Here is a 19,726-nt window from a genome sequence, read left to right as displayed (position 1 = left end):
AGAATTGGTTCTCCAGGCAGTACATTTCCTGGAATGCTTATTATCAGGTGCCTGGTACACTCTGCTCAAGGCTAGGGACATTGAGTATGATAGGTGTCCGGATGGATACAGCTCTGAGTTGCGAAGGCAAACAACTACATCAGCACTGCATCTCTGACATAGTGTGATTACAACAGTGAGTTTTTCTTATATCAACCACCTCAGAGCTTCATGCAGCAGGGGTAGGACTTCCATGGATTATCCTGGACTCTGTGACTGAGACACAATTCATGGTTGTTCAGTGCATATCTTGCCAACGGCGGCCTACATGCACCAGAATGGCTGACTGATACATCTTACGCAGGTCATCCAAAGAGATCTGGCCGAGAGTACTCTCGCTGTGATCCTGATAATATAGGTAGGATCAGGGTAAGAGTATTCATAGATTTAGCTATGTATTATTATGCAACCATATAATCACACGATATTTTCATTATGGTTGAATTGGTAATCTTTTTCATGATTCTTGTAAAGCTAGAGACAATGCAGCTCATGTTTACACAAGCATGCCATTGCTTTAATAAATGTTTGAAGCAAACAATTACTACATTTATTAAGTCTTTCTCTGGGTATGCTTGAGTGATAAACAAAAGGGTATAATTATTTTCACAGTTCCCATGGGGACTCAGAGTAGTCATGTGCTGAGGTTGCAGGTACCATCTAGTAACCTGTTATGGTTAGGGTTCTGGATAGGTCACAGTGAGCAAGCTCGGAATAAGGGCAACATTCTCTGATGGATTGGACGGACTCAGTCCACATATTCAGACGTTTGTGTTGTTGTAACACACAGTCCTACTTAATTCAAAGGAACTATACAACATGGGGTCACCAACGTTTTAGGTCAGATACCTATTTCATGGGTCTCCTGAGTAGGTCATACATGTGCTCACACTCCTTAGTCACCTTATATAGAGACATCAGTGGTTTTAGGAATTACACACCCCTAAGCTAAATAGAAAACCCTATTTCTGTCTGTAGGTTGTTCAAACTTGAATTTTAAAAAGGATTACTTCACTATAGTCATTACCTTCTCAGATTTCGATTAATTAAATATGTTGATGCAGCACCAGTGTTTGTTCCGCTTAATTGCAAACAAGTAGGAACACAGAAGTTACAAAAGCATGGGCTCCCTCTCACAGAGATAGATGTTAACCTTTGTGGTAAAGGCCCAGCCAGCATACAAAACAGAGGAATTCCATTCATGGGTCACATTTCTTGCAGCAGATGCATATGAACAAACGTTCCACTAATACACTGACCCTGTAGCATCAGCTAATGAAGACTTACAGATAGCATTAATATTTCAGGAACATACAGATAAGTTCCATGGCGCCTTACCATATCTATTACATAATGCAAGATAGGCCCTCTCAGTAATGAGGGAGAGACCTGGCTTGTCCTAGCCGGATATACACCGTACCCAACATTAGGTCCATTAACAGTTGTAGAGCTCTGTGCTCTATACTCAGGATAAGTTAGATTATACAGAATACTAACACAGTTCATTATGAAAACAATCACAGGAGCCCCAGTGAAGGCCGTTCAAGCTGCACAGCCACATATGGCAGCACCTGCAATTAGTTCAGTGGCTTTTAACACAATAATGGATAAAATCCCCACCAGGCGGGAGGAAATTCCATTAAGGATTGTACAAAAAACAAACCAGCTTGAAGCAGTATTTTCCTATGCCTAAAGGGTAAAACTGTTTTATGACTTAATACTTCCAGACTTCTCAAGCACATATTGGACACCAGAACAAACACAGATTCTGTAAAACACTGCAAACAGGCATGTTTGCATTCAGAATCTTAAACACATGTGTAAACACAATACATTTGGTGATACGTATAGAATTCTTACAATGTGCTTACCATTTGGAATGGGCCCCTAGTTGATGAATGCGGCTCATGTGACACAGTTAATGCTGCAATATATACCATAACACATGGTGCACTATCAGTAGTTGTCTTGCTTGAAGTAAAAAAACAGATTCAAAATTAATAGGTGGCTGCCCTGGCCCTGGACATGGGGAGGAAACATATTGGCTACTATGCCACAGTCCCCTCAATTATTTAAGGCAACATTAAAGTGAAAGCAGCAACTTTGGTGTTACGCTATTGCCTCACACAAGTTCCATTAGTGGATCAGGAGTGCAAATTACAAAACATTATTACTGAAACCTATACCTCTACAGGTCAAGAAAATGTGGGGGCCAGACCAATAAACCACAACTTTTAAAGATAATTTAAAAGAGGATAACTTCAAACAGGTAATTGAGTGTTCTAAAACATGCTGGCATAAACAAACTAAAAAAAGAAAAGATAAAGTCATCAGGTGGATCTCCCCAACTGAAGTCCTCTGCAAAGTATAATTACTTGGTCAGCTGTGAAAAAACTAAACAGCCTGATGTGTATCAGTATACTGATACTTGTCCTTCTCATTCCTTTCAAGACTTACCCAACAAATATTCGGACAGAAGAGGCCTATCAGAGTGTAGACCAGAGAAGTATAATAAAGCAAGAAGGGACCCCAAATGTTAATCTGACATTATCATAATAAATGATGAAAAAGTCTCAGTTCAAACAGAATAACGCAGCAGATATTTCTGTCTGCTATACCACACTTCTTCAGAACAAGGAGTGGTCATTGGCACTGCTACACAGTGCAAGAGAGGTCAATACAGTTTGCCAGACTCTTCAAGATTTTCTGGCTGTAAAAACAAATAATAATTTCATATCAATCAATCAATCAATCATGGGTTTGTTAAATCGCGACTACTCAACCATAAGGATCTCTAGGCACTGGGGGGAGTGGGGTGCAGGTTCCAGTCGATCAAGGAGGGAGTCTGTCGAAGAGCCAGGTTTTGAGGTTTCTCATGAAGATGGGGAGTGATGTTTTTATACAAGTGGAAACACCAGATCAGCAGGTTAGCTTTTTATTTGGACATTCAAATTGTGGATGATATCACTTATACAATTTTTTGGGAAAATGCACTAGGGCTGAAAGGGATTGGAAGAGGAAGATATAAGAAAATCATCTTTTTCAATCCTCATTCCTAAAGCAATTAAACAAGTGCATGCCACGGGGTGGGTGTTGCACAAGCCCCGGCATTATACAGCAATCATGTAGGCTGGGAAAAAGATTATCCTTATCCAATAAATCCTATAAGGTCCAGTCCACATGTACAACCACAATATCATATTAAGCACGAAATGAAAGCTCCAGTTAGAAGAATTCTAACACAGCTAGACTATAAAGGCATCATAGAGCATGTATCTTACCAGTAAACAGTCCTTTGTTCCCAGTGATGAAACCAGACCATTCACATCACCTAGTCTTAGACTTCTGACATCTTTAAGCAGTCAGACATGCACATTTGCAATGCAAAATACAGACAATGCATCACTGATAAACAACAAAGTGTGTACAAAATACAAGCTACTTTGGATATATATCAACTTACATTTTCTTCCAAAACATTGCATCTGAAAGCAGGGATTTAACAACATTCTGTGCATTGGGGTACCAGAAAAGATTCTATTGACTCCCTCATGGGCATAAGGACAGCCCTGGTCTGTTTTCTGCCCATGTAACATAACTTGTACAAGACATTGACACAGAAACACTGTCTTGTGTCAATGACATTTACCTTATGGATGATGATTCAAAAACACACTTAGCCAAAAAAGACTGCATAGTAATGGAATTTTCTAAAAAAGGCTACAAACTTCCAGAAAACAAAAACTGCCCAGTTCTATTCTTGGCCGTGGGATCAATCAATGTTGCCTCAACAGGTGCCAGTTTCTCTCCACCTTCATTCTCATGTTCCATCCAAAGGGAGGAGCTAAAAACTCTGATTGTCAGCTCTCTGTTTTTTGTTCTAAAGAACAGGACACGTAAGCCTAGGCGGACATTTATATTTACACCAACAAATGATCTTCTTCGCATGTTGTTTAATTTTCTTCTTTTCAATTTTCTTTATATCATCATTTCAGTGGGAAGGATGCATAACCATGGTTTACAGGGCTAAACACTATCACTGATTCCAAAAGTTATACAAGGGTTTCCAATCCCCTTCAGGAGCCAAGTTAAAACAACTCTAATTGTTAAGTATCTCTATCGAACGTTTGCCAGTGAAGAAAACCTACTAGTGTTTTTTTGTTGTTGCATTCCTTGGGAATTATGTGGTTAGCTGTTTTATTCCCTTGCACCCGATGTGCTACAAATGTCTTCTCCTTTCCCTATTCAATTGCACTCCATGTCAAAGTTAAAAATTCTAGAAAGCAATATCGGGAAAGGGAAAGAGAGCGAAAGAGGGAGGGAAAGAAGAGGATGAGTTATGGAGAGCGTTTGTTCCCCTTCAATGTGCTGTTCACCTATAGACCGGCTTAAGGATCTGCCTTAGAAGATTAAGCTTATCTTCAAGTTTTGGCTTTAGAGGGAAGGAACCTTTTCACTGGACTTTCAGCTTGTCATTACAACTATCGAAACAGAAACTCTAAACAACATTTTCATATTCCAAAATTAACAGTGTCATGTCTTTTAACTTCTTGGCAGTGCGGAATACTAAGTCTGCGACTATAGGGAAGGTGTAACGCGCAAGGACAATTGTATGACTTTTTTCCTGTGCTTTAGCTAACAGCTCTATTAAAAAATATGGAAAAGACAATACATGTTCTTGGAGGTCAACAGTTTCTCGGTGCTTTCAGTGGTACTCGGTGCACACAGTCAATGAGGTAATGCAGAAATGTTGATTTATCATCTCCCATTTCATCTCTCCCTACCAAATAAATGACCACACTCTCTCTTCTAGTCCCGGGTCAAGCCAATCAGACCTCTCTGGATCCCAGCTCTGCAGAGGTTTGTGCATCTAGATCTAGTTTCTCAGTCTGCATGCCTCTTTTTAACAGTCTTATGTCTCCCCTCATGGTGAGTAACTGTTCACAATATCTTTGAGCTAAGTACCTCTGCCCACTACTGTACCACAGACCTCTGCAAGGGCTTCAGTCTTTCCCAGAGTGTCATCCATCTTTTCATTGGAGAGATTCAAACTTGAAAGAAGGCTGTATTTACATTGATTTTCTCAACATTACTTTTTTTTTTTATACATTTTTATTGAGGCAATCTCACATTTCAAATACAAACATATAATATATAATTCAGATGAGGTAAATAAAACTCCAATTATTCCTACAGAGGTTAACTTACAATTCCTTATGAAAAGATTACTCACATGTGCACAGGGAAAACAAGAAAGGGAGAAAGACTAATTATAAAGAATAAAGAATAAAATAAATGAAAGAAAAAAGAAAACAGGAGAAAAAAAAGAAAGAGAAAGGATGAGCAGAACAACATTAATTTCATATTATTCATTCATGTATTCAATCATTGGACCCCAGATTGACAATCCAAGTTTCTACTTCTGTACCCCCTTCAACGCATATAAACTATACTCCAGATTGAAAATAACCAAAAATCTAGGTCTCCAAATTGCAAAATTTGGAACCTCTTTTTGAAGCCATAAAGAGGCTATGCAAATCTGGGCTACCCCCACTGCTATGAAAATTAAGTATCTAAAATCAAAAGCCAATTGTCCTTCCCTTACATCCCCCCTATACCCATTAATAACAGACAATGCCATTTTAATTTTAACTCCCGTGATTTCTGAGAGAAACCTTTCACTATGATCCAAAAGTTGAGTCAGTTTCCTACATGTAAAAAAAATATGCATAATATCCGCCCCATCCGTCCCACATCTAAAACATTTCCCATCAAAGAGCCCCCCCCCCCCCATTTCAACATCTTAGCAGGGGTATGGTATAGATCAAAGATTGTTTTAAAATGTTGTGTTCTTAAATTGGCTGATATTAAAATTGTCCCTGCCATAGCAATTGATTGTTCTATGCATTTTCCTGTTATTTCTACATCTTATGTTTTGGGTTTCCAAATCACCTCTCTGTATGTCCAAAAGACACCTGTAAATTACCCCTATACGTTTTTCCCATCAAACAGCCTCAACTAATAAACATGGCTCTATTATCATTTGTTTTTTCAATAGAAAGTCCCTCATCTGTAGAAATGAAAAAAATTCCGTCTGACAGAGTTTAAATTTATCAGCTAACATCTGAAAGGAGAGCAGATCTCCATCTTTATATAATTTACCTATAGATATAATTCCCTTTTCCTTCCATATTTGAGCTACTCTGTCAGTGAAGACAGTAGGGAGTAAGATGGGTGAATTTATTGGAGTGTAGAAACAAATGCCCTCAATTTGTAGCTTTTTCCGCACTCCTCTCCAAACCTTGTGGGCAGCAATTGCTACCTTAAAGCGCGTCCTCTTAAAATAGTTATAGTCTAATTTTTTAAACAAACAATTTCTTACTTCTGCCCCTAATCCCATCTGATATATGGAGGGGTATCTGCAGGGTTAATAATGTCTTCGCCAGTAAGCATTTTCCTGATGTTTTGCAAAATACATGTGTAATAGTACAATATGAAATCAGGTACTGCCCATCCACCTTTCTCTTTTGTTAAGGACATATAGTGCATCGCCCTTCGCGATTTCCCTTGGGCCCAAAGAAATCTCATACAACACGATTGTAGTTGCTGTAGCTGCACCTTAGATAATTCCAATGGGACAGACCTAAAATAATATAAAACTTTAGGTAAGATTACCATTTTTAGGACATTGCATCTTCCCACCATTGAAAGGGATAAACATTCCATTTTATCTAGTTGCTTCTTAACACTAGAAAGGATAGCATTCCAATTAATTTTAACCAATTCGTCCAGACATACCCTGATTTTAATCCCGAGATAACTAACTTCATCTGTCACTCTGGGGTCTTGAGAACCGGTGCATAATATTTGTGTTTTAGATGTATTGAGCTTGTATCCAGAAATCGTTCCAAATTTATGTGCCATTGATTCAATCTCTGGGATTTTTGAGGCCGGGTCTTTTGTTACCACCGCTACGTCATCCGCATGTGCTAATACTCTCAGTTGTTCCGTTCCGCATTCAACTGCTTTAATTCTTGGGTTACGTTCTAACATGGTAAAGAATGGGTTTATATATAAGGCAAATAATAGTGGGGAGCACAGGCAACCCTGCCTCGTGCCTCTTGTTATATACACCGGTGCCGACTCTACCCCACTGATGCAGATTCGAGCTTTAGGGGTCTTGTATAAAGCTTGAATTGCTTGAACAAAGCCATGGCCAAACCCCATAAATTGCAAAGTCCCTCAGAGAAAGCTCCAAGACACACGGTCAAAAGCTTTCTCAACATCTACTACCCTATTGATGTGATTTACCGTCCCCCTCATAGGTATAAACCCGTGCTGTCTCAGAGATACTAGTGGGGTGATAACATTAGCCAGGCGAGTAGCTAAATTTTTTTATATATCTTCCAATCGGCATTTAGTAGAGAAATTGGCCGATATGACCCTGGGAGCTCTGGTGGTTTATCCTTCTTTCTGAAAACAATAATATTTGCTTCTTCCCTTGATGCGGGAGCTGCCCCCATCTGTGCCTGTTGCAGAGTGGTCAGTAATTCAGCTTTTAATTCCAGGGGTAACTTGTCTGGACCCGCAGCTTTATCGTTATTAAAATTATTTATTGCCGTTTCTAATTCTTCCATCGTAATAGATTCATCTAGAATCTGCGCCTCTGTTTGTCCCAGTTTGACACACTCTATATCTTTAAAGAATGTATCTATAAACTCATCCCCTTGATTGTTGTCTGTATATAACTCTTTGTTAAACAAGTGAAAAGTTTCAAGTATTTCCTGTGGGGTTTCCACTATGTTACCTTGTGTATTCCTCATCCTTAGAATTCACTGTGTCACCTCTTTAGACCTTAACCTTTGTGCCAAGCACCGCCCAGTAGTTTCAACAAATTCATATCTCTCTCCCTTAAACTGGTTATATTTTAAAGCAATTTCTCTACTCCAGTGAAGGTTCATTCTTGCTTTACATCGAGCGACCTCTGCTTGTGACTGGACAATATCCCCCCCCGTTGCGATCTTTCGATTCAATGCTATCTCTGCCAACCTAAACTTCCCATAGAGATCTTGAACCTCAGCTCTAAGTTGTCTCTGCTTATGAAGCCCATAGCTCAGCATCTCCCCCCTAAACCCTGTTTTTAGGGCATCCCAAACAAATGATTGTGAAGTCGAATTATTATTGATTTCCAGGAATTGACGAATCCAATCTTTCATATGATTTATGTAATTGATATCTTTTATAAGTTTATGATCAAACGAAAAAGATCTCAGTAAAGAAGCATTACCATTACAGCGGATTGGGATATCTATCACTAATGGTCCGTGATCTGATGTGATTGTTGGGTAAACTTGTATGCTGGCAACTGTTAGTAATGTCGGTGGTATAAACAAATAATCAAATCTAACCACTTTATTGTGAGGATAAGAGAAACAAAAAAGTAAAGCCTGGGTCTGTTATACCATACATCTTTCAAACCATGATCCTCCACCAAATGTTGTAACCCCTTGAAAACTCTTGGTTTCCTGCCTGTATAGCTTTCCCGTCCATTCTGAAGGTCATGCCAATTTAGGTGAATATTGAAGTCCCCACATAGAATCAAAGGGGTAGGCCATAAAGATAACTCTAAATTAAGACCTTCTAGCACTAGGGCTTCGTCCAAATTAGACCCATATACCGAACAAATAGTAAAAGTTAGATTCTCCCCTCTTACATTCCGCGATTGCCCAGCGGCCTTGGTTATCGACCATTGTTCTACCAGTGCTTTGTATCTCCCTTTTTGCGAAAATAGCTACGCCACGAGTAGTGGTGGACTGTCGTGTACAGGCAAGTACTATAAACCCCAATGTGTGAAGCATTTAGGACCATACACAATAATGCAGGAAAGACGCTACAAAATAGACGCCACAAGCAGTTATAAAAAATAGTTATCTTTATATAGATTAAACACGAAACAGAGAAATGCTCAAGGAACCACAATGTACGTAATTACAGATTTGTCTCACGAGTGATGAAAGCACTTGTGCATGCGGGTGGAACAAACTTGGTTCGGGCCGGGATCTATGCAACCCGGTGATGCACAATGTACAAGGTATTTAGGATATAAAGGGGCACGGGGCACAGCTCCTCAGGGAAGGTGCGGGATGGCAGGTGGACCCCCAGCGGCCACAGTTCCTGGGAGGTGGCGATCCGCAGCGTGCACTCACGATAATCCTGGGGATGGGTAAAACTGGCACCCAGCGGTGCAAGCAGAAGTTGGCAAGGCTCTTGATGTGGGGCTAGCGTGGGCACTCAGCGGTGCAGCTCTTTAACTGCACCGGCCCACGATAGCGATAGCGATGATTCTTGTGGCAAAGTAAGGATGGGTACTCAGCGGCACAACTTCTCAATGGCGGCAGCCCAAAACAGTGATAGTAAGGACTCTTGTAGCAAAGCCAATGCGGGCCTGCAGTGACACAGCTCCTCGGGTGCAGCGGCACTCAGTGGCTGTGGTGGTACTGATTCTCGTAGTAGGGCAAATGCGGGCCTTTAGCGGCACAGCTCCTCAGCGGCATCGGCCCTCAATAGCGACAACAAGGTTTTTCGTAGCAAGGCCAAGGTAGGCACTCAGCGGCACAGCTCCTCGGCTGCTGTGGCCCACAATGGCGTCAACAATGGATTTTACAGCAAGGCCTATGCGGGCACTCAGCAGCACAGCTCCTCGGCTGCAGCAGCCCACAATGGCGATAGCAATAGTTTCCGTAGACAAGGCAAAGGTGGGCACTCAGCAGCACAGCTCCTCAGCTGCAGCTTCCCACAATGGCGATAGCAATAGTTTCCATAGGCAAGCAAAAGCGGCGTTCCCCACAGTAGATCCAGAGGGCTTGGATTTCTCGATAGATGCCTCACCTGTGAGTAGGATTTCTCTCAATAGGAATCCAGGCTGCTGATGAATGAAGTCTAATTTCCCTGAGACTTCGGCAGGAGGCAAGCTCAATTCAGGCCCTTGGATGGTTGCTTCAGTGGATGGCTGAAAGTTTCAAAGTCCTTTCCCTCTAGTTTCTACGGCCAGAGGTTTGTCTTTGCATTCCGAAGTTACACACCACAAAGGGGTTTCAGCCCAGATCTTTATACCCCCAAAGTCTTTGTTATTGAGAAGGTCACAAATCACTCAACCTGGCCAGAACCAGTTTGATATTGACTTGCGTCACTTTATTTACGAGGCTGCATCCTCCCTTTCAGGGATAGGGGCCCACCATCAGACACCCAGTGGGAGGTGGAGCCATCATTCACCTTGCCAGGCACAGCCCTGCTCAGATGAAAGGGGTCACCCCTCCCCATACTTCAATGGCAGATTGCTCTGTTCGACCCAGGTCAGCCCCAGCCTGCCCTGGCCCTCTAAACCAGACGACCAATACACATACCAGTGAAACACACAGAAAGACTTAGACAAAAAGATACTTACTTTCCAAAAGTGGCAGTTGCACATGCAAAATATAAAGACAATCACTACGCCCAGAACATCTAACATCAGCAACCATGAAGAAGACAAAAATGACAAAAATGGAAGGTGGACCTACGCCTATGGTGCCAAATCTAACACTGAGCTAATGGCTTGCTAATACTCATAATTAGGGTGTCCGGTTTTAGATTTAAACCTATAATACCTGATAAAACCTCACCAGATAAACACTGAAAAAACACCTGCACAACCACAAACTAAATGCCATTCAAAGAAAGAAAAAAAGAGAGTAAAAGAGTCCTGTGTTTCTCCCTGAAGGAGCCAATACAATGTAACTTTGTTATACAAGCTAGTAGTAAGACAGACTGGGTTAACATTATTCTGCTTGAGTTTTGTTGTTTAGGGATGCCACTAAAATAGTGTTTCTTCTTTTCTTTGCTTTTTTCAGTTGTGTGGTCTTTGGTCTAAAGATGCAGGGTTTAGAAGCATGTTTTAGGTCTTGCAACTTGGATAGTGGTGAACACATGACACCAGACGTTTGGAAAAATGAAACGCAGTGTCACTTGGAATGCTCTGCAAAAAAGGTTCTTTCCATGTTCAACAAAGATTTAAATTATATTCTTTGTGTTTGCAGTGATTCATCTATGTGTATGATAAAGTTGTGTGATGACCTGCCCTGAGAATCACAAACTTCAGGTGCACCAGTATTGGCATGGAAAGCTATGTCAGTGGCCAGAGTTAACAAATTGTGTACTGGCTGTTTTGGCATTGCCCGTCTCAAGTGTCATTGTTGAGAGGGCCTTTTCACAGAAGTATTGTATGGTGTACTACAATAATTTAAGTTTCAAAAATCTATTTGGACCTCATATACTCTAAACGTACAGTGTCTATATACCATGAGCTATCGGTGCAGAAAACAAGCAATAATAAAAGCAAAACGTTCCATAAACAACGGAAAAACACTGTTTCTGTTGTTTTTAATGGCACAAAAATGTGTAACCACTGATACCCACTGTTTTTTTAAGGTATTGAAATCACTTGAAAACACTGAAAAAACCCCACCAGAATTTACCAAAAATAGAAAATGAAAACTGGAAAGCCTACTCATAATAGAGTACTGAGGTGTTTTTCGGAAATTGAAAATCTTGTGGAAATTGATCCACACAGTATTCCGAAGATTACCATGCTGGATGCATACTATCCAAAACAGAGTGTCTTTATGAAATACTTTAAAATTATACATACAGAAATATTCTCAGTGAAAACATAGGAGATGGTGAATCTGCTGTTGTTGGATGTGAAGGATGTTTGGCCAGACATAACAAAGGAAATGTAATAAACCATTAAAAGCTAAGTTGGTAAACTCAAGACAAAAGAGAGTTTTAGAATTTAGCCCTGTGGCAGTTGTTAAAGCCAAAGTGAACTGAAAGTAAGCTACTTGGAGAACTTGACTGTTATGAAGATTCATCCAACTCTGTGAGAGATGAAATTGAACAAGAAAAAATCAATGCTGCTGAGAAAGCAAGAGAGAGTTCTCAGAGCAGCCACAGTTCATTACCTGAAAGACAAAATCTTCTTGGACAATCAATCATTCAAAATGAAGCTGCAATAGCCATGAATGAGGTGGAAAATAGAATACAGCAGGCAAGACTAGAAACTGCAGATGGAGAACAACTAATATAGCAAATGATAGAGATCAGAAATAATCTTTTGAGGAAGTAAAACGTAAAGTAGAACATGGATTTCTCCATGGGTAAAACGTGTGTGTATGTTCTATGTATAAACCAGTTCTATTGTACATAAGTGGTCAAGCTGGAACTGGGCAAAGCTTATTGCTCAAAGTACTGACACATTATCTGCAGAAGACAACAGATTCCAATGTGTCATTTGTATTTACTTTACCAACAGTCTTAGCTGCATATAATAGTTAAGCAGTTATCCTTCATTGATTATTAATGCTGCCTGTTGAACACGACAACAAATTACAATAGAAAAATGTTATCTGGTGATGCTTGTCATGTAATTGCAAGAGTATTAAAGAAATTAAAGCTACTAATTATTGATGGAATAAGAATAGTGTCTACCCTAATGATAGCTTTTATACTTTTAAGAATGCAGCAAATTTTAAAAACTGATTACCATGTGCTTTTTGGAAGAAAACACTTAATATTCTTTGGAGACTTGCCACAAATAACTCCAGCCAAAGGACAACTTGTATTCAAGACACTACTAGATGATGAAACAAGGAATTCTCTAGAAAGTATTGGAAATGTAAACATTTTAGGAAAACTTTGAATACAAAGATGAATTATAAATCTGCGGCAAGCATCAGGTATACAATACAGAGATATACTAAACGACATAAGAGTGGGAGTTCTCACTACAGAAGGAAAAAGAACGTTGAAAACCCATCTAATCAAAAATCTGTCTCCAACTAATGTTTCAACTACAGAAGTAATCTATCATTTTGTCAAGAAACAGAAGTCTATTGTTTGTTTGATGCCAACCCTTGATGAGTGCAGTAATTTCAATTAACTAATATTGCAATTTTAAAAAGAAGAGCTCATCAAAATTAGACCAAAAGATAAAATATAACATTAGGGAGTTACAGTGCTATCAACAGAAAAACTGCAATCAAAATTGGATAGGTTAGAACAGACTGTGTTGAAACTGTAGGATTAGAAAACAGTTACATAACTGTAAAAATTGTTGTGTAATCTTACAACATAATTTAAATGTTGAAGAAGGGCTAGTGAACGGTGCAACGGGTAAAGTGATGACAGAAATTATCTGGCTTACTTAGTTAAAAAATGTGAATATATTGCTGAAGTTAAGCAGATTGGTAGATGCGTTGTATGTTTCTTACGTGTGAAAGATTTGAATGTCCAGCAATACCAGTTCCCAGTAGCTTTAGCGTATGCAGTAACTATTCACAAATCGCAAGGTCTAAGTGCAGATACAGTTCTTGTTAAAATTGGTAGTAGTGTATTCAAACAGGGAATGCCATATGTAGCTTTGTCATGAATTAGAACATTGTCTGGTTTGTTTCTGATTTATTTTAATGAGAAAAAAGTAAATGCTGACATGAGCCGTGTAAGGGTGTATGATTGGTTAAGAGCTCAATATGCTCCTCATTTAGGCCAGTATTCTGTGTTGATAAACAGCTAGTGTGTCCAAAGCATAAAATATCAGCTGAAGAGAAAGATAAATAAAACAAAAACACAACAATACTGTTAAATGTATTATACCATTTGCCTTATTTTTCATATTCTATTAAAGAAAAAGTAGATAAAAGAATGCCTTCACAACTATGTAGTTACTTGAAGAATTAGGAAGTGACATAACTATTAAACATTCTGCTTCTGGAATAAGAAATCTTACAGATTAGTGTACTGGATTAGGAGTGCATTCTAAAAATCTTCAGAAGGATGCTCAAGAATTCATAATGTAATGTTAGGACTATCAGATTAAGAAGATGTGAATATCAAAGAATGATTAGGTTAAACTTAACCCTTTCCCTTCTAGTCCTCCCCCGTGCTAAGCCTTTGTTTGGCTATTTAGGGTAGTTTGTGCTTTGGCCCCTGTACCCTGAGGATTCTAAAGGTACCCATAATTTGTGGATTCCCCTGGAGGGGACCCAGAAATTAGCCAAAATACAGCAAAAACATTTTTTCCAATGGGAATTGCTGCAGTTGAAAGTATGTGTTTTTTCCCTGCAAATGGCATCAACAAAAGGGTTGTGGTTCTTAAATTTCCATCTTCTCAGCTTTCAGGGACAGGCAGACTTTTGTCAGAAAACCAACAATTTTATACAGATTTGGCATTTTACTGGGACATGGCCGATTTTTCCTCATTTTTGTGCTTTCAACCTCCTTCCAGTTAGTGGTAGAAATGGGTACGACACCGATAATGGATCACAGAAAGCTATACATTTCTGAAACTTCTCAAAATTCTGAATCCAGCAAGGGGTCATTTGTGTAGATACTTTAAGGTTTTCCTTTATAGAAACTAACAGTTGAAAATAGAAAATATTAAAATTGAGTCGAAAAAAACTGCCATTTGTGCCAATGATTTCACCTGTAACTTATTCTAAGTATGACAGATTTTTGCAAGTAATATATCTTCACACTGGACCCAGGTAGTTGGCATATATAGGATTTGTAGGTTCGCCAGGAACCCGAGGTACCCAGAGTCAATGACTGAGCTGCATCATTCAATGGTTTTTCATTGTGTACCGGGCATATAGCAATTCATTTGGTAACATGTAAAGAGTGAAAAATAGGTACCAAGGAAACCAATCAATTTGCAAAATGGGAACAAAATATAGAGTTTATAAGCAGTGTTTTTTTGCACATCTCAAAACAATTGTAGTTACCCACACAAGCATATGAATTAGAGGTCACTTTTCAAAATGACTTCTTATTATTTACAAATTGTCTTACATTTGGAAGGCAGGAATGCAAGGAAAGTCAAATAACACTTGTTCTACTATTCTGTGTTTTCATCAATTTAGAAATAAAAACGCTACATCACTTGTGTGGGTAGGCCTAGTGTCTGTGACAGGAAATGGCCCATAATGTTATGTGGACACATCAAATTCTTTCAGTAAAAAAATTACCCTTTTTTTTCAATTTCCCTTACTGTGGATTTTTTAACCCTAGTTCAGCTGGCACCAAGGGAACCCTAGCACATCAATACATTGTTTAAAGCTAGACACCAAGTGATGTCCAGGATGGGGAGAAGTGGCTCTCACCAGGGTGTGTTACCCAGAATCCCGTGCAAACCTCAAACTTTGTTAAAAAAACACATTTTCCTCACATTTCTGTGATGGCAAGTTCTGGAATATGCTTGGAACCACAAACTTCTACCACTCCACATTTCCCAAAGTCTCCCGATGAAAATGGTATCTCACATGTGTGGGTAGGTTTAGTGACGCAACAGGAAACGGCCTAAAATGCAATGTGGACACACAACATTTTTACAGTGAAAAAATACCCTTTTTTTTCAAAGTGCCTAGCTGTGAATTTCAAACTCTAGCTCTGCCTGCACCTAGAGAAACCTAGCAAACACGTAACTTTTTGAAAACTAGACACAAGGGGAATCCAGAATGGGGTGACTTGTGTGGTTCTGACCAGGGTATGTTACCCAGAATTCCTTGCAAACCTAAAACATTTGTTGTAAACCAAGCTTTCCTCAAATTTCAATGATGGAAAGTTCAGTAATCTGCGTGGATCCACAAACTTTCACCACCCCCCATTCCCCAGAGTCTCCAAATGTAAATGGTACCTCGCTTATTTGGGTAGGCCTAGTACCCAATGACAGGAAACAGGCCAAAATGCAACGTGCACACACCAGAATTTTTACAGTCAAAACTGACCCCTTTTTTGCAAAGTGCCTATCTGTGGATTTTGAACCCTAGCTCTGGCGGCAACTTTGGAAACCTGGCAAACCTATACATTTTTGAAAACTAGCAACCTAGGAGAATTAAGGATGGGGTGACTTGTGTGGCTCTCACATAATGTTTTCCTAACCAGAATCCCCGGGGATGATTTCACTTGGTAGACCAAGGGGAACTGTTGGTGGTAGGACATTTGTGTCTTTACTGTGATCCCACAAAGAAATGTGAGGAAAATTAGATTTTTTTCCTGCTAAATTTGAGGTTTGTAGGGGGTTCTGGGTAGGAAAACATTGAGATATCCATGCAAGTCATACCTCCCCAGGACTCCCCTGGTTGTCTATTTTTGAGAAATTTGTGGGTTTGGTAGTTTTCCCAGGTTCCCCCTTGCAAAACCAGGTTGTTTTGTGATAGATAGGTAGGCGGTAGGCATCAGTGTTTTTGGTCCGGGGCTTTCAGACATCTATGGAAACCTAAAAAACCCAGACATTTCTGAAAACTATACACCAATGGGAGTCCAGGCATTTGTGGCTTGCGTTGATTCATCAACATTTTACTTCCAAGAATCTGCTGCAAACCTCAAATTTAGTGGGAAAGTTGTGGGATCACCGCAAGGCACAAATTTCCTACCAATCAGCGTTTTTCGCAGTCTCCCTTTAAAAATTATACCATACTTGTGTGGATGGTGCCAAGTGCCTATGACATGGAAGGGCTAAAAATGTGTAGAGATTTAAGGGGGGCCCAACGCGGGTCCAAACGTGCCGTTTGTGTATACATTTTTAGGTTGATGCTACTTTGGGCACACATACAAATGAGGTATTGTTTTTCACGGGAGACCAAGGGGAATGCTGGGTAGCAGGAAATTTAGCCTTCATGTGATCCTACAACTTACCTGCATAGAAATGTGAGGAAAATGTGACTTTATATGTAAATTTGAGGTTTCTGGGTAAGAAAATGCTGAGGTATCCATGCAAATGTATTTTTCTGTCTAAGCTGAAGGATCAAATAATACCACTCTTCAAAGAATTCCCCAGTGCTTATATTTGAAAAGACTCTTGTCACGCTTGCTTGAGAAAGTTAAAGAGCTTGATTAATTAAAGTAACTTAGTAATTTTCCTTTTCACCCTGTTTGTTAAATTCATGGGAAAGAGATTAGTCATCCACTTGTCAGCAAGGTTAAAAGGGTCAACTAACTCTTAGTTGAAATTTATTTGTGTTAAAGAAATCTCCAGCTCCTAAATAAAGCAAATAAGATGGAAGCACAAGCTTGCACAGACAAATTAAATTAGCACAGTTTCCTACAATTCATTTAATTAACTACTGAAAAGGAGTTAAAGAGAACCCTATCCTTTCTTCTATACTAAAAACTTGTGAAGAGCTCTTTTATTCATTCAGAAGAAAAGAAGAATTAAAGCAGCCTAATAAGAATTGAACTGATAAGATAAAGGAGCGTCATACACAGTGAGTACAGTAGATGAAGGGCAGAATAAATATAATATAATATAATATAAATTTTAAAAAAAAAAGGAATACTAAGCAAACACTTACCGCAAACTTTCTTGCATCATAGCCACAAGCCAGAATCTGCTGCAGGACGTTCCTGAAGTAGAAAAAGAAAATAAACAAGCTAAGTAAAAACTTTTTATCTCAACCAGACAAACATCACAAGAAGTAAGAAGAGTAGCAAGCTTCCCAAGTTTCCCGGGTAACCTAAGTTATCTAATATAAAAAGAGAAGTTGGTCACAAGTAAGTGCTCAGTAAATGCTAAAGTTGAATTGTGTGCAGGTCTGCAAGAAGTAAGAAAAAAAAAGACCTTGCAGAACAGGCAGAACACAGGAAGCTGTCTCTTCTCTGTCCCCAACCCCTTTCCCCCCTTTGAACTTACCTGCGATGGAATGCTAAAAGGCCTAGCATGGAAGGTTCTGAGAAGGGCATTGTAACTAAAGTCATTCTGCTCCTGTGTGGTTCAATAGAGGAAAGACATTGGCCCTGACACTAGTGGGCTTTTGCCCCCCTGGGGGGCACAGAAGGTGCTAATCCCCTATCTTCCTCCTGGGGGGGAAAGATTGTTTGGGGGTGGGGGCATTAGCATGCCCATTTAGTGCAGCCCCCACCCCTATATACATTAAAAAATATCCCTGGTGCCTAGTGTGCTTTTTGTCTCCTAAGCTATTGGCCCCATCTGCCTCCCGGGGGGGGGGGGGGGCAGAAAGGCTGTGGTATGGTTTGGGGTAGTGGGGGCATTGGCATGCACATTGTGAGCTGCCCCGCCACTAAATACAATAAAAAAATGAATCCATGGCATCCAGTGAGGTTTCTGCCCCTCAGATGGCGCATCAAGGCTATTGCCCCCATCTGCCTCCCAGGGGGTGCAGAAAAATTATGGAAGTTTGCAGGGGAGAGTGGGGACATTGGCGTACCCACCTCAGGCAGCCCCTACCAATAAATACAATTTTTTAAAAAAGAATCCCCGGCATCTAGTGGACTTTCTGCCCAGGGGCTACTGTCCCATCTGCCTCCCAGGGGTGCAGAAAGATTGTGGAAGATGGCAGGAGTGGGGGCCTTGGCATGTCCATATCGGGCAGTCCACACCCCTAAATGATATAAAAACAATAATCTCTGGCACCTAATGGGTTATCTGCCCCCGGTATGGGCAGATAGGGGGCTACAGCCCCATCTGCCTCCCAGGGGGGGCAGACAGACTGTGCAAATTTGTGGGGAATGGTTGGGGCATGAGCATCTCGGGCAGCCCCCATCCCTAAATCCTATAAGTAAAAGTATCCCTGGCATCTAGTGGACTTTTTGCCCACAGGGGCAGAAAGACTGAATAGCCCCAAAAAGATTTGAGGGGAGCAAAGGCCCTCCCTCGTGTCCAGTGGGTGGATCCCTGCTTGAAGACCACTCGACCGGGGCGATCCCCTAGCAGGGGTCCACTAGGGAGGAGTACCATTGGAAAGGGTAGATTCTAGCCTTTCTATGTGACTGGGGGGCTGAGATAGCCTCTTGAGTATGTAGAAAGGGGAACTGAAGTTTTGGTAAAAGAGAAATGACATCAGTGCACCGTGCACGCTGATCGTCATTTCCCTGAAACCAGCAGAGCAGCCTCAGCTCCTGAGGTTGTTCAGGGCTCAAAGAAATCTCTCTGGTACCGGCACAAGCGGGATTTCTAGTACCATGTGCGAGGACGGCCGGAAGCCATCCAACGCACATGAGCACTGGTCTGTCAGATGGCTGCCAGCCATCTGACGCACCGAAGGGATTAAATATTGATCCATCAGTGTGAAGATTGTGAATTCACATCTAGCGCTCAAATCAATTTGGGATGATTCTTCTACTTGGCATTACCTGATTGTAAAGCTCTGCTCTTTTCAAAATATAGCTAAAAACACCCATCATACTATGATCTGTCCAAACTGCAGATCAGAACTTAGGTATACTTTGGTACTACAAAGGTTTGAAAATATGTCATAGTTATGCTATAACTTTGCAGAGTGGATGGTACTAAATAGGAAACTGAAATACAAACTTTATAGCTGGACAAATTTCCATTTTAAAAAGAAATTTCACAACAATTTCATTCATATTTTATGTAGGAGTTAATATAACCTTTGAACACTACACAATACATTTATGATTTCAAACAGGATGGACAGTGTGCAATAACATACAAGTAAAGACTACCTAAAAATTACTCATAGCTGCTATTTGTAGAACTAAATTTGTAAGGACAATTTAGGGAAAAAATGTAGTATTGTGTTGACTATATGGATTATGTGTTTCTGAGATATGATTCGGCCAATTAGGGTTTTGTCTACAGCAAGCTGTTAGAAATGAAAGACTCTTTTTAACT

General features: G+C 40.2%; 1 long non-coding RNA gene across 1 annotated transcript in view; it reads right to left on the bottom strand.

The window, feature by feature from the left end:
* LOC146829843 (uncharacterized) overlaps nucleotides 1-19,726 on the bottom strand; it is a 270,714-nt gene that overhangs the window by 101,342 nt on the left and 149,646 nt on the right. The window contains exon 3 of the long non-coding RNA XR_014962301.1: nucleotides 17,424-17,475. This is a non-coding gene — a long non-coding RNA (uncharacterized LOC146829843). The remainder of the gene's footprint in view (nucleotides 1-17,423; nucleotides 17,476-19,726) is intronic.

The sequence above is a fragment of the Triturus cristatus genome, chromosome 5_2 (genome assembly GCF_964204655.1).
Source record: "Triturus cristatus chromosome 5_2, aTriCri1.1, whole genome shotgun sequence".
Lineage (NCBI taxonomy): Eukaryota > Metazoa > Chordata > Amphibia > Caudata > Salamandridae > Triturus > Triturus cristatus.
The sequence above is the reverse complement of the archived record's forward strand: the minus strand, read 5'-3'. Positions and strand labels throughout refer to the sequence as shown.